The 14,284-nt window shown below is 37.2% G+C and overlaps 1 protein-coding gene and 1 long non-coding RNA gene across 8 annotated transcripts in view; both read right to left on the bottom strand.

The window, feature by feature from the left end:
• Window positions 1-14,284, bottom strand: part of CDH13 (cadherin 13) — a 493,014-nt gene that overhangs the window by 441,919 nt on the left and 36,811 nt on the right. The window lies entirely within an intron of this gene.
• The window catches only part of LOC310905358, an 80,348-nt gene that overhangs the window by 31,761 nt on the left and 34,303 nt on the right, over window positions 1-14,284 (bottom strand). Inside the window, exon 2 of the long non-coding RNA XR_014588970.1 lies at window positions 1-14,182. This exon is cut by the window's left edge and continues 31,761 nt beyond it. This is a non-coding gene — a long non-coding RNA (uncharacterized lncRNA). The remainder of the gene's footprint in view (window positions 14,183-14,284) is intronic.

The raw sequence follows: 14,284 nt of genomic DNA, 5'->3' as shown, positions 1-14,284 counted from the left end.
AAAGTAAGGAGAGGATTCCAGCAATACCAAATAAAACTATTTCAATTATGGCAAATAGGTAAGAAAAAAAATGGTGCTGCACATCAGTCCAAGTAAATGTCAGCAGGATATCATAAAAAAAAATTTTTTTTTTTAAAGCATTAGGGGAAAAAAGTTTTCCTACCCTTTAGAAAGTCTTTATTTAAATCTATAAAATATACATATATATTTTTGAATTACCTGTGAGTGAACAGGATTTAATAACTATACTTTGATTTCTGTTTTAGAAAACTGCTACGAAGCCTAGGTGCATACCTGTTTCCCACTACCACTTTCTACAATTTGGCTTTCACTGTGAAAATTTACTGTGCTGCTATAAATCTGACATCCACAGGAATAAAAATCTAAATTAAATATTAGGCATTTTTACCAATATGATTTATAAATGTGCTAATCATTTCCTAAAAGGAAAGCTTTATCCTCTGTAGAATAGGATCTGATTTTTCTGCTTGATTGCTGTCCACTAAGTCTTCAATTATCAGCTTTACACGTGGCAGGGAGGGGACACACATGTAACTGTCGCTTACAATTTATTACAATACGTTCTGAAATTAAGTCGATCAATTTATTGTTAATGGACTCCTAAAAGAATTTTTAAGTACATTCCTTAGACATACTGTAGTTCACCAACACTTTCTTTCAGCGTATGATGGATAGTTTCCATTTTAAAATATGACATTTGTTGTAATATAGTTTAAATTACTTTTCTTCCCGGAGCATGTGTTATTCAGAGTTACCATTATGCAGTAGGAAATTGTACATTATGTTGCTGCTTTATCTCCTTTCATGGCTCATGTTACAGTTGCATCCATTCAGGTATGATTACACTGGGTAAAAATGATTTAACATTTGTATTAAGAACAATCCTGTTCAGCAAATTTATTTTAGCTTTTGGTTAATTACTAAAGAGTAGGGAGAATAAGCCCAAGCAGCTACAGTATGCAGCCTTTTTAATTAAGTAAATAAAGCATATTTCCTCCAACACAAGTACTCACAGTAAAACAGATTTATTGCACTGTATTTACAGTCAAAGTTATAGTAATCTTTGTATATTACATAAATTAGTTCTAACATAGGTTAAGCAATTTTTCCCCTAAAAGCCATGGTTGTAGTATTTCTTTGCTTTATGTCTGAATTCTCAGAAGTTTCACAAGCTGAATTTTGGTGACAAACAGTTAATTGTATATCATTACTATACTAGCAACAAGTTTCTCACATTCAAGGCACTTGAATATAGCTGTTATAGGAGACTCCAAACAGCGGAATGGATATCCATTCCAAATTCAACTGTTACTCTCCTACTTTCAGCATAAAGCCAAAGGAATCCTCCACGCCCATCAGTTCATATTCTATCTACAGATATGAACACTGAAAGTTACACTGTAAATTAGAATCTGTTTGGTTCCCATTGCCAGTAAGACAGTGAAACGATATTTTATATATACACTGTGTAACCTGTTGGACAAGTACAAAGACATTTTAATCAGGATGTAATAGGTATTCTTATTCTGTTCATTAAGATAAAGAAATGTTTGGCAGGCAAATGTTTCATTAGGTTGTAATTTGCTTTGATATGCAAATTAACATGTAATTAGTTTTGAATTTCTGAAGAGGTAGTGTCTATGTGCTAGACATATTTTTATGTGTTGAACAATGAAATTTCAAGTAGCTTCCAACCCCCCCCCAAAAAAAATATACATTTATATTCCTATTATTCTATATACTCTTAAAACCAAAAGTCTTCCATACGTTTCCCCCGCAGTTGTTTTAGTTCTTAAAATTTTACTTTTAAAAACGGGAGGATGTCTGTTAAAGTTTCATTTTTTTCCTATTTCAACTCTATTCTGTCATAGTAGGCACTGCGAGACAGAATGAAAAGCTGCTGTAAATAAACATGGGTAGAGCACCAGTAGGACAGCTATATCAATTTACACCAGCTGTGAACCTGACATACATACTGTGAAAAGAGCTTGAGGTTAAGTAGGGTTGCATATTTGAAATGAGAGAATTAAGCTTAAGACACAGAGGTATCTGGGGTTATTAACAAGCAGCAAAGTGAAGCACAATTAATTCTATACTCGCCTTGTTAAAGATATGACTTATATTATAAAACCGGAGCTAAAATTCTAAAATAATCCATCTATTTAGTTCAGCTCTCTGCAATAAATCAGTAGAAATTAGGTAGCATAGTGAACTATGAAACAAGCCATAACAGTACAGGTCTTGGGAGCTTCCACACATCCTAACTCCTCATACTTGACATCAAGTGATGTGCTGAAGCCACAGCACCATCAGAAGCTACAATGCAGAGAGCTTGATCCAGTGATGCCATCACCCAACAATAACGGTTCCCCACAGAGGGGCTGTCCCCAACATGAAGCAGTTTGAGAAATCTGCCTCTTTGGCATGCCAGTGGGTTGGAAGAGCCCCAGTGAGATCCCTGGCAGTGTTCCTCAGGACAAATATGTCCAAGGACTGGAAGTCACGCCAGTGCCTGCCAGGCTGCACACGTTCCACACAGCAGCTGCGAATCCCCCTAATGCATCACAAGTGGCCAGCAGCCACTCAACTATGGTTAGGGCCTGTTAATGTTTCATCTTTTTAAAGACAGTTTTGTTAGAATAAACAAAATTTTCCCCCAGTTTAGCTAGAAGTTTAGAACTGTGGTAGCTACAAAAGGTTAAATTATTTGCATTCAAAAATCTAAGGTATCTTCTACTGCAAAACAGTGACTGCACTGTTATCAATTTTGCCAGTATTTTTTCTTTAAGTAAAGAATCTTCAACAACACATTAAGTAAAATTTACATTAAAAATTTTTAAAGAATTGCCAGGTAGGAGTTGGGAGAAAATATTCATTTTTACTTTTTTTTTTTAATCCCTGCATCAATTCATGAACATCTCAATCATTTCAGCATCTCATTTCATTCATTCTCCTTCTGTTCATCATTGAAAGAATTAAACAGTGAAAGAGTTAATTCTATGCCAATAGAAACATCTCACAAAACCCCATAATTTCATATAAGAAGTTTAAGATACACCAACATAGATTTATTGTAGTTCCAAGCCAGGCTGAAAATCACCTCAAACATTTCATACACAATAGAAAGCCCCAAGACTTCAACTCGCTCCATCATTATTATTTTGGATAAAAGCAGGATGACTGCTTTTCCCCTCTTGTCAGAAAGGTTTAGGATTGGAGAACTGTGTGAAATTAACTTATTTGCATGCTCCCAGGCAGCATGAAGGTTGCCAGTGCTGTTCTCCTAAGAGCTCCAAGCGCCACACTAGCAAAGCAATCATTTTCCCCTCAGCACAAGTTGTCTCCACGACGTATTACACTTGCAAACAAAAGTGTAACTCTCAAAAAACAGGAGTTTACAGAATCTGTCATCCTGACACTACATACTTCATGTGGCACAACACTGTTTTCCTCTGTGTTTATTTTCCCTTATCTGAAATCAGAAAGGCATAGATTTAATAAATTTACACCTTATATCAAGGCACAAACCAAACGGAGAGAAGTGATCAAAATTTTTACATTTTTACAAAGAAACTAATGGGGAGACATTCACAGGAAATAAGGAATGATTGAAACTGATCTACAAAGATTTAGAAGTGTAATCTGTCATGTTCTGGACAGGTCTGATTTAAAGCCTGTCAGGCTCAATGGAAATACTCCCCTCAACTTCACTACGCTTGGGTGCAAGCTCTTAATCTTTAATCTTAACAAGATCCAGCCTTTCAGCCTTAACAAGGCTAGAATTTCAAGCTGGAAATACTTCCCCGGAAATGGGATCACAGTTTTTTAAATGAGTTGCTCCCCAGCTTCTCAAGATATATAACAGACTGACCATCAGCACAGTCTTTAGAAAGACACTGAATGGTGACTTAAAGAGGTGCTGTATCCCCATCACAAGATTCAGACAGGAATTGCGATTCAGATCTATAGGCACAGCACAGCAGAGCACGTTCTGCAAAGAACTGCAACAGTTCTTTCTATTACAAACTCCCTGCAAGTAAAAATTAAAATGTTGATTGAATTCCATAGCTCTTTGCAGGGAATGGGGAAGGGAAAAAAAAAAAAAAGAAAAAGAATCAGCATCGTTGTTAGGTGTTTGATGTTGTCATTGCTCTTACAGGGGAGCACAGATGAATCTCTCATTTGCAAGGGGGAGAACTACATGAAAAGCAGCGGGCTGGTAGCAGTGGTTATGTTTGTAGGATGACACCTGAAGCGTTATGCTCCAAACAAACAGTCCCGCAGCTTCAGCGCAGCGATATGTGAGAAGCTATGCCGAGTCTAAAATAACACCAAAATTGTTTCTTTTGTGGCACCTTCCCTTTGATGATCTTCAAGTGCATTGCAAACATGAATTAATCAGTTCTTAAATCACTCTGAGCACAAAAGATGTCTTTGCCTGCCTTACAGACAGGGGAAGCATGATAAAAGAGTTACAACTGCTTGTGCTGTAGAAGTCATGGTAAGTACCTAATATAACGCTACATTATCAGTGTTTCAGGGGTAAAGGTCTGTGGCGGCCTGCAAGAAGTTAAGGCCCAACACATTAAGGGATGCCATTTAAGAGGTCACTCTGTACCAGCCTACACCTTGTATTTAGTATTAACCTAATTCTGCTACGACAGAAACATTTAGGAGCTTTCATCAATGTCATGCTCAAAGTCTTTTGCTCTAGGTTATCGCAAAGTGCTCTATGGAAATTTTCATTCTCTGGTCACTAGTTTGATCATCTCAAAATACTCGGATAACAGTCTGCCTTTAAAATGATTTCAGTAGAGCTATTCAGTACGTAGCTATGTGATGAATACTTAGTTTCGTAGCTCTAATGTGACTGGTAATTACGCTATCCATTGCTGTATAACCTTAGCAAACAAGTTTTGGCTGTAATGCGCCTGTCAAGCCCATGACTTTTTTCATATGGAGAACCATCTTAGCATGCACTTGCAGAGGAATATATCAGACACTTGATTGACAATGACATAGCTTTCCTTTTAAGAGATTTTGTTACAGATGCAGCGCTGCAGATAGTTGAATTGAAATTCAAACAAAGGTGATTAGTGATATGAAATTGCACTTTTTTTTTTTTACAGATGTGATCTACTTAGCCAGCAGAGCAATGTTAACTACTGTTAAAATAATAATAAAAAAATCCCATTATTAGCTTTCAATAATCCCCACAGATAACAATCTTATTGGTTTATTCTCGTTACTAAGCTGCTTTTGAAAATTTGCACTAAAGCAGGAATGTATATTTTAAAAAAAAAAAAGTTTCTCACTTCTACTGAAAATTTATATCTTTATTATTGTCGTTGATAATGAATAATAGGAGGTGTAAAGCTTCACTTTTATAGAAGCAGATATCTGAAAAGGAGAGAAGCAAACAAATTTAATAGTGTGCTCTAATCTACTTCAAACTTATAACATAAAGCAATTTTAAAGCAAAACAGGTCCCAAGCATCTTTTCAAAGCATCTTTAGGCAGTCTGCTAGGTGAGTAAAAAAGAGAAAAAAAACACACATCAAGACTAGACAGCAACTTGACACTAAGATGAAAATATGAAACTCTCAGGGTCATTTAACTTTGGAAGCTTGTCTCGACGTAAATGCTCTCAGAAACTCATTTACATATGCATCTATAGCTTCTCATCAGTCTCCCACAAGCATACATATTAGAAAGTGTTTCAGCTGGTTGCTTGGACAACAAAAAGGGATGCAACAAGCCCCTCTGTTCTTTGCTAGGTTGCTGTGAAAAAAAGGTTTCAGTCTCATCACAGACCTGGAAGTTTTAACTGCAGGCAAACTGATGAAGTGAAATTTTAACTATATGCATCCTGATGAAGTGGAAAAATCTGCGTATGTGACAGCCACATCCTAATCTTTACTCTGTTTTCTGCTCACACAGTGCTAGTATATAATGAAAAGAATGTTCTGCCTTATTGATCTCCAGGCCATTGCTAAGTGCTTTAATGCTTGAAGCATACCAAAGATGTTGCACTTTTTTCTTCTTTCTCTCTCTTTGTATGCGCGTGTCACATTATGCTAACCTCTGCAAAGTGTCTTTCATTACTTAGTATGTTGGTGGGCTTTTCACCTTGAAATTGTTGACAGGAGAATAGAATGCTCTGTGTTGTATTTTTAATCTCTACTCAAATATACATCTTGCTGTTTTTCACCCTGTCAAGTTAATCCCTTGAAAATATCATAAAATAGCAGTGAGGTACATAACTGTGGAACTGCTCTGTAGCAAGACAGAGCTCAAACGTGCCAAGCATCAGCACTGAAAGTTTTGTCTCCCCCAGAATGGAGAAAGAATCCCTTTGGGCTTTTTGTTTGTCATCTGAAACTGAAAGCTGTCTCAATGATAAGGTGACCTGAAATAGAAAACCTTGCAAATGAAGCACTATGCCTTTGTGCTTTCTAGGATCAAGTGGTTTTTTTTGTTTGCTTGCTTTTATTGTACTTTTCTTTACGCACTTCACAGCTATTACTTTATACAGTTTATAATTAAAATCCTAGAAAGTCTACCTAATATTCTTTTTCTCTGCCTTTTACGGCTTCTCACTCATGCTCTGAAACGTTCATAACCATCTTATTGAAGAGATGTGACAGAAAAGCCTTTGAGAGCGCTGTCACACAGAACAGATGATATCACAGGACAGAGATCAGCTGTTCTATTCCCACAAGCATACCTTCAGGAGATCAAAGGAAGCTTTAAGATTATGATCCCTGGATGGATCCATAGAAAGGAGCAGATGAAGGTCGCTCTTTCATGAGACGTGTACAGGACACCGTTACCCTAGTTCATTCATATCTCTCACACACACACGCTTCACTGCAAAGCGAAAAGATTCTTCTCTGACTTGAGGGCCATCGGGCCTTTTGATAAATCAGATTTGAAGAGCATCTAAAGTAACTCCTATAAAAGAAAACTAATAGTTTAGGTAGCCACTCCTATAAAATACAGAGAATTTGGTTAGATGTTACAAAGACATTAATCAAATTGTCATGAAATATATATTAGGAAACAGAAAAATACTTTAACTTTTTATAGAAGATTGTTCACCACCGATGACGCTTCTTTATTTACATTCATGTAACTTTAAATTAAATGCAAACTATGCTAAAAATACAACCTGTATCTACAAAACAATACACATAAAAGGTAAGCCTTGAAATTTTAATGAACTCTTCCTAACTTTTCTGGACAGTTGACTGTAGCTGAGTTCTCAAGAAAAATGGAACAAGCCACAACTTAATTATTCTGTGTTCTGTGGCAGAGAAGTCATAACTCTATAGAATTAGGGTAACGTCTATTGCAGAGAACGAGATTAAGCAACCATGTGACCAAAAACCAAGTGTCCTTGTCTAGAAATATCAGAATCCCTGCTGTGCAGTCTCAGCTTTGACCTGAGGCTTTGTGACAATGAGATGTCATACATAACGTGGATTCAAATTCCATTTGAACAGTTTCTTATTGACTAATACAAAAGCTTCAGCAAAACCAGTTTTAACACAATACTAATTTTAATGTCCTTTAAATCAGGACCTAGATTTTGTAACGGCTGAATGATTCCTAGAGCAATATTCTCCATTTGAAGCTGATGTTAACAGCAGATAGAAGTTGAACTAGTCAAATAGATTCTCTACTTGATTTTCACTCCAGGCAGTCACTTTGTTCCTCTCTTCAAGGAAGAGCAGTAAGATAAAATTAAAATTGAATTAATAGCAGGCATTATGTGTTAATGCCATCACACTGATATTAACTGGACACTGAGTATAGGAATACATTTTATATGAGGTTCTAATCCATTCCCATAAGACATTTTAATGCTCCTTTCTGTCATTTGCCAGCATATTTGCCTGTATTCACATTCAGTAAAACACTGAAATCTAACAAGAATTTGATAGAGTCTCTAACAGTAAAAACATGCATGGGGTACAAGCATCAGGCTTCTATTTCTTGCATTTAAATCTTTCTACATGAGATAATTAGCTAGGTTTCTTGACTAAAAGTCTATCAGTATTTCTACTGACACTTACTGATTTGCTTACAACACAAAAGAATGATGGATCGAGTTTGGCTCAAGCTGGCTCTGACTTCTCTGTGAGCCAAGTAACATTAACATTTTTCTGTGGCAATCAAATTAAGGGAAGAAGTGTTTTGGAATACACACTTTGAGTGAACCCGTACACAAGTTCATGGGGATGCTCCATTATGTTATCTGAACAACCATGCATGTGCTTAGAATTGCTAGGTTTCCATTTCCTGTTGAACGTTTTAGACTTGTTAGAACCCAGCCCTTTTGTGTGGAATATGCTGATTTGACTGAACCCTTGCCAGGAAAACCTTCCTTGGTTGTACATCTCTGTGCAGGTATGAACAAACACCCTCCCAGACAACCAACAAATCAATGGTTAGATCCGATCAGTTCAAGCTCTACCAGGCTTCTTTTCCTATTGGCTATTCAAGAATGCCTCTATTGATTGTTTAAAAAAAAAAAAAAAATCCAAAAGCTTTAGAATAACTTGGGGTCATAACAGTATGCCAAAAGGAAAACCATTAAAATCTCAAATGTTTTCATGAGATAGGAGCATCTCCCATCCAAACCCCCCACTAAAGCTACTTTGGCCTGAGCTTTATAATTTATGATCGAAAGCTTGTTGCTGAATCTTGCAAGAAGTTACACTTCCCACTCCTGGCCATTATGAAATGATCTTAAAATATGCTTGTTTTATTTAAACCTTAAGGTTAAACATACATCATGAACACAGAAAATGAAGATTAGGACTCTACTTAAGCCTGCTATGCTTCTGCTTAGTAAAATTAAATATTCCTTGCTGTCTTAATAACAGCTATCTTTCCTTTCCCGTGTAGATAAATATGAAAAAAATGTTATTTTATTTTTTACATAAAATGTTGCAGTGTCATCCGAGTTTATTGCACTATCATTCATGGATGATGCATTAAGACTGTATAGGACATATGCCTACAAAAATTTAAAAAATTAAAAAAAATAAAAATCAGGCAATACAACAGAAATCAAGTTGTTTTCAGAGTGCTATATAAAAGACTCAATTTTTTACTTCCGGATAAGTATTTCTGCTATGAAAGGAACTATGATCTTCTGCGTTTGAAATGCTGGTAGTTACTCAAGAACAAGCTTTGTTCTAATAGTCCATTACAATTCATTCAATATTTTTTAATTTTGTTTTTAAATGATAGAGAAATTTTAAGGGAACCTTTTAATTTCAGATTCACAGTCTGAATGATCTGAGGAATATTCCCTGTTGAAAACATGCCCCAGTGATTTGTCATTCACATATGTTCTACTATTTTCAAGCTGTAGTGTCACTTTGCAGTTGTTTTATATCTATAATCTCTTTTGGGGAAAAAAAAAAAAAGAAAAAAAGGATAAAATAATACTGGAGCAGAAAAGAACATGTATTGAGGAGGTTACAGAAGAGATTTAAGAGGAAAGCGAATAGAGAAGTTACTAGACAGTTTTTTCATTGCCACTAGAGTAAGAAAGGCTTATTTACTTATCCCAATATGTACCTAACAGAACAAAAAAATAAAATAAAAAAAATGAACAGTTCTTTGTCCACCTTCTATAATTCAACAGCAAAGAACCTTCATTCTTCCATTTCATCATTGTGATTTGCTTTACAGCGTGCTTTGCTTATCAAGCTTGCATTATCCTTTTATTTTACTGCTCTGTAAAGAGACAATGCTTTTTGGGGAGAGAGACGTGGAGAGAAAAAAAAAACAAAACAGTAAGATGTGAGGTTAAAACTGTGCCATGCAACCATACAGCGGTGCTATATAAACTCTCAAAGAAAGATGAATGGTTTGCTGTCCACAGTCTGCATTTGCAGCACCTTCTGAGCATTTCATATTCTTCCAATTTAAGTAAGGAAGCCTCAGTTTCCAGTTTCTTCAGTTTCCAGAAGTTTCCAGTCTAGAAAGACCTAACTGTTTTTTGACTGTCACTAAAAAGAAAAGATTGAACCTTTGACATGAAACCAGTCAGTTTCATCATGGTTTTGTTTGTTTTGTTGTTGTTGTTTTTTTCCCTCCCCCTTTCACCACCAATCCCAAGGTAAACAAACATCAGCTAGCCTACAAAGCAAAGCAAACATTATTTCCATAGAACCAGGGGCAAACAGAGAATGAAATGAAGTGTTCATAGTTTATCTTCTCTAGTTCACATAGAGCTGCTTCAAAGCTTCTGAGCAGCACAAGCTGATCTGAATTTTGGCATCCCAAAGATGGAGGTACAACCCACCTGGAATAATAAACCCTGAGAAAAGCTCTTCAGAGCTGCAATCGAAACACCTGCTCCGATTTTACATCCACAGTCTCTTTTGGAGAGATGACAAAGGGGCAGAAGGAAAGAGACCGATACCTAAAAAATTAGGTGTCGCTGCATCCCTGCCTGCCTCTCTGCAAGAGCCATCAGCAGCTCAGCAGAAAGCAGACTGGGGCTCCTCAGAGATCACACAGGGCACAGACACCATTCGCATTTCCCCTGGCTCAGACAAAACAAGAGCAGAGCCAGGGTCACCCCCTTTGCAAAGTCATTTCGTTACTGCCGGTCCTCTAACATCACAGAGAAACGCCACATCTTTAGGCTTGCTCCAATTCCAGCCCCTAGAGGGGCCACACCTCATTCAGGATGAGCTGCAAAGCCTCTATCTAAAGCAGACAAAGTGCTTGGAAGAGAGATCATCATTTTGTTGAAGGCGTTGCTCACTTTTCAGAGTTTCTTTAACATTCTGTGATGCATCCTCTAACTTACAGCAGCAACAGTCATCACAGTTCTTGCAGCTTTTCTGTTACTCACAGGTTCATTTGAGTAATCATGTACAAAAAGTGCTTTGGAATCAACACTGTTGCCTCTTTTGTAAGAGGTAACTCCAGAATAAGCCTTGAATTGGCACCATGATATATTGTAGAAAGTGTTGCCAAAACGAGAATATACAAAACAGAATCTATGCTAAGAACACATTTCACAAAGGATATTACACAAAAATTCCTTTAAAATAAGACTCAGTTTCTCTATTTCTGACTAAAGAGAATGAATATAACAGACACGATACAGAATTTTCTGGAATTAGAAAAAGAACACATACCAGTTTGCAACTTCGGGTTTAGTCAGTTGCAACCCTAGAAAAGTTTACCACAGTTTAAAACCTGCCTGCTGGAATCATGTCCTTCCCCCCAAATCTTAGAGCATCGTGTCATACCACACAGTCCATACGTGATGAAGGCACGTATCGCTAACTTCAAGTGATTAAACAAATTTAACGAAACAAGATTTCCATTGTCAGAATATGCTCTTGCAGTCTAAGTAAACTTGAGATTTTTGCTTGATTGACTGCTGAAACGGTACAAAAAGAAAAACAGAAGCTAGCAAAACACCATGAAAAGGGAATTAGGAAATCTAGCTAAAGGGGAGACACAATGCGTAGGGGTCTAAAAAGTGTACTGATGCATAGGAAATTCATAGTCCTAACTCCCATTAGCACTAATTGAATTTACACATTCCAACTCCCATTACCATTAGTACAAGTCATCCCCTGACTCTGGCAGGCAAGCAGACCCTATGAAGTGGAGAGCAGAAACAAATCTTGAAGCAGAGAAGACAGGGAGAAAATTCAAAGCCTGTCTCAGCTCCAAATGCATCTGCTGAACAAAAGCAGCTAATGAGAACAAAAGGGGGTGCAAATAGAAATTTCCTATCAGTAAGTAACATCTCAACTACTTTTCTACACAACTCTTTGACAAAGTTTGAAATAGGCTGGGTAATTACAAACATGAGAATCAATGGAAATGTAGACATGGAGAAAACACCACCACTACATAATCTTTTTTCAGGTCTTCTAAACAATTCCAATATATTTTGACTCCAAAAAGAGATTGTCGGTCTTTGGATTTGTGTTTTGGTTTTCAAAAACACCAAATGACACACACACAAAGTGCATTAGATTTAAAATTACTGACTACCATAACCATGTAAAGTTTTTAATTGCTCCGAACTGAGGATAGGCACAGGCAGGTCAAATTTGTACATTTTTCTGAAGTTTACATTTTATTTTTTTAATATAAGACTAAGCATGGAGGGCTGCTCTGACTGCTATTTCCCTTCACACCCAATAAATATTAGCACTTTGAGCAAGAGTGACCAGAACAAATAAAAATCAGCCAAAATGAAATTAGAATAAGTCAGCAAAAGCGATTCTGTGTCTCTGTAAAACTCCAGGATCTGTCACTGCTTATGACTCAGCAGAAGATGTATGCTTTGCAGAGCCCTGGCATTTTGCAAGCTAGTCCGGACTGAGGCTTTACAAAAACAGTTTCACATTCCCCTTTACAAAAGGGATGAACTGAAGGTGAGAGAGACGAGGACGTGATAGCAAACATGCTGGTAGAAGTTGCTTATAATAGCTGTAAACTATGTGGGGAAAACATTGCCCTTCTACATCAGGAAAAGGCAATTTTCAGCCAAGATAATGTAGATGTCATAATAAATCATATGGTAGTATTCACATATCTATTAATCATCTCACAGAACATGTCCCAGTGTCCTACTTTGCCTGTTGTAATGGCAGGGATAACCTTCTAAGAATGACTGTGCTTCTGTTTATAAGAGATTCAGTAGACTGCCAAAGTGACAAACATTTATTCTATGTACTGTTGGTCAGGGAATGACAACTGCTGAATATACACTTTAATAATGTGCCCAAAGCAGAGTACAGATGATAACAATGGCCAGATCAAAAGCAACTCCTGGCTCATTGAATTGAAAAGATGAAAGTAATTTTTTGCATTCAGCCCTTGGGAACGGTGATCAGGATGCTCTATCACCTTCCAGATAGGGGTGAATCCCATTTAGAATTTGAAGATTGGCTATTGCAATTGCTATTGGACTGCAGTATTTCAATTCAGGTGAGATACTTGTGCTTTTAAGGGAAACCTACGCAAGGTTCATTTCCCAATGCCAGAAAGAAAAACTTCTCACATGCATTGGCTGTACTGTAACAATAACCAAAAGAGCTTCAGGTTTACCCCTTTTGGCATATTCCCTCTGGCTTTGCACTGCACCTTCATGCAGAATTTCAGTGAACTTTGCAGAAAAGCATACCTGTTAATGGGGAAAGGACCAGTATCCTGCAGGTACAAAATACACTTCTTACAGGCATGGAGCCCAAAGAAGCAACTTGCTTACCTGTGTTGGAGGATCTCCCCAGTGCAACAGCTCATGGGAAGATATTAGGCCACAAAGCTTGTCTTCTTTCTTAGGAGCCCTTTCTTCTTCCAACACAGCTTAATAAAAAGCTTTTTTGAGAGCTAGCAATACTTTTTCATTTCTCAGGTCTGTTCCACTAGCAACAGCTTCAGCTTGTATTTAAACAAAACATCTGCTCCCATCAGGCAGCGGACATCTGCTGTGAGGTGTTTAGGGTCTACCAAGGCACAGACAACTATACTTCACCAGCCTTTCCAAAATCACATTCCTAATTGCATGCTTAATGACTGGTAAAAATACAGATTTGATGCATAAACAAGCAGCTGCTTCATCTATCTGGAACCCATTAAATTAGCTCAATAGCTATCAGAGAAGTCATCTGCCCCAGCAATCCTTGTGCTGAAAGCACAAAACTACAAGCACAAACTACTAGTACCACCGATGTTCACACAAGAAGCAGAAGAGGTTATGTCCCAGTCATATTTCAGTGATGGCAGTTCAAACAGAACTGTTCTGCCCTACAAGCTGAATCCAAGGAGCTTGCACTTGAGGTGAGTAGTAAGGAACGCTGTAAATTCTAGAGAGAATGAGTTTAATTGAAGATTGGCAGAGAGAAGTCTCTAGGATAAAGAATTATGTACAACCAATTAACTAAATCAACATAATAAAAGATTCATATTGAAAAAGAGAAAAATTAATAGTCACCATTTCTCAGGTGAGTGCCCTGCTATGAAGCCTATATGGATCTAACTCTTAACCTTACCTCAGAGCGGTCTCGAATCCTCAACACAACTGCACTGATCACGTTTCCTGGCTTTTACACAGGAAGGGCCCAGACCAGCACAGCACACCACAGTACGTGGCCCAGTCATGCTGAAATATGCACGCAGAGAGAACTAAGCTACAGTATCTGAGAACAGTTCCTTGTCTCTATTTTTAAAAGTAATTTACTAATCCTATACTGAGTTGCACAGC

The sequence above is a fragment of the Anser anser genome, assembly GCF_964211835.1.
Source record: "Anser anser genome assembly, chromosome: 11".
NCBI lineage: Eukaryota > Metazoa > Chordata > Aves > Anseriformes > Anatidae > Anser > Anser anser.
This window is presented reverse-complemented; position numbering and strand designations above follow the sequence as displayed.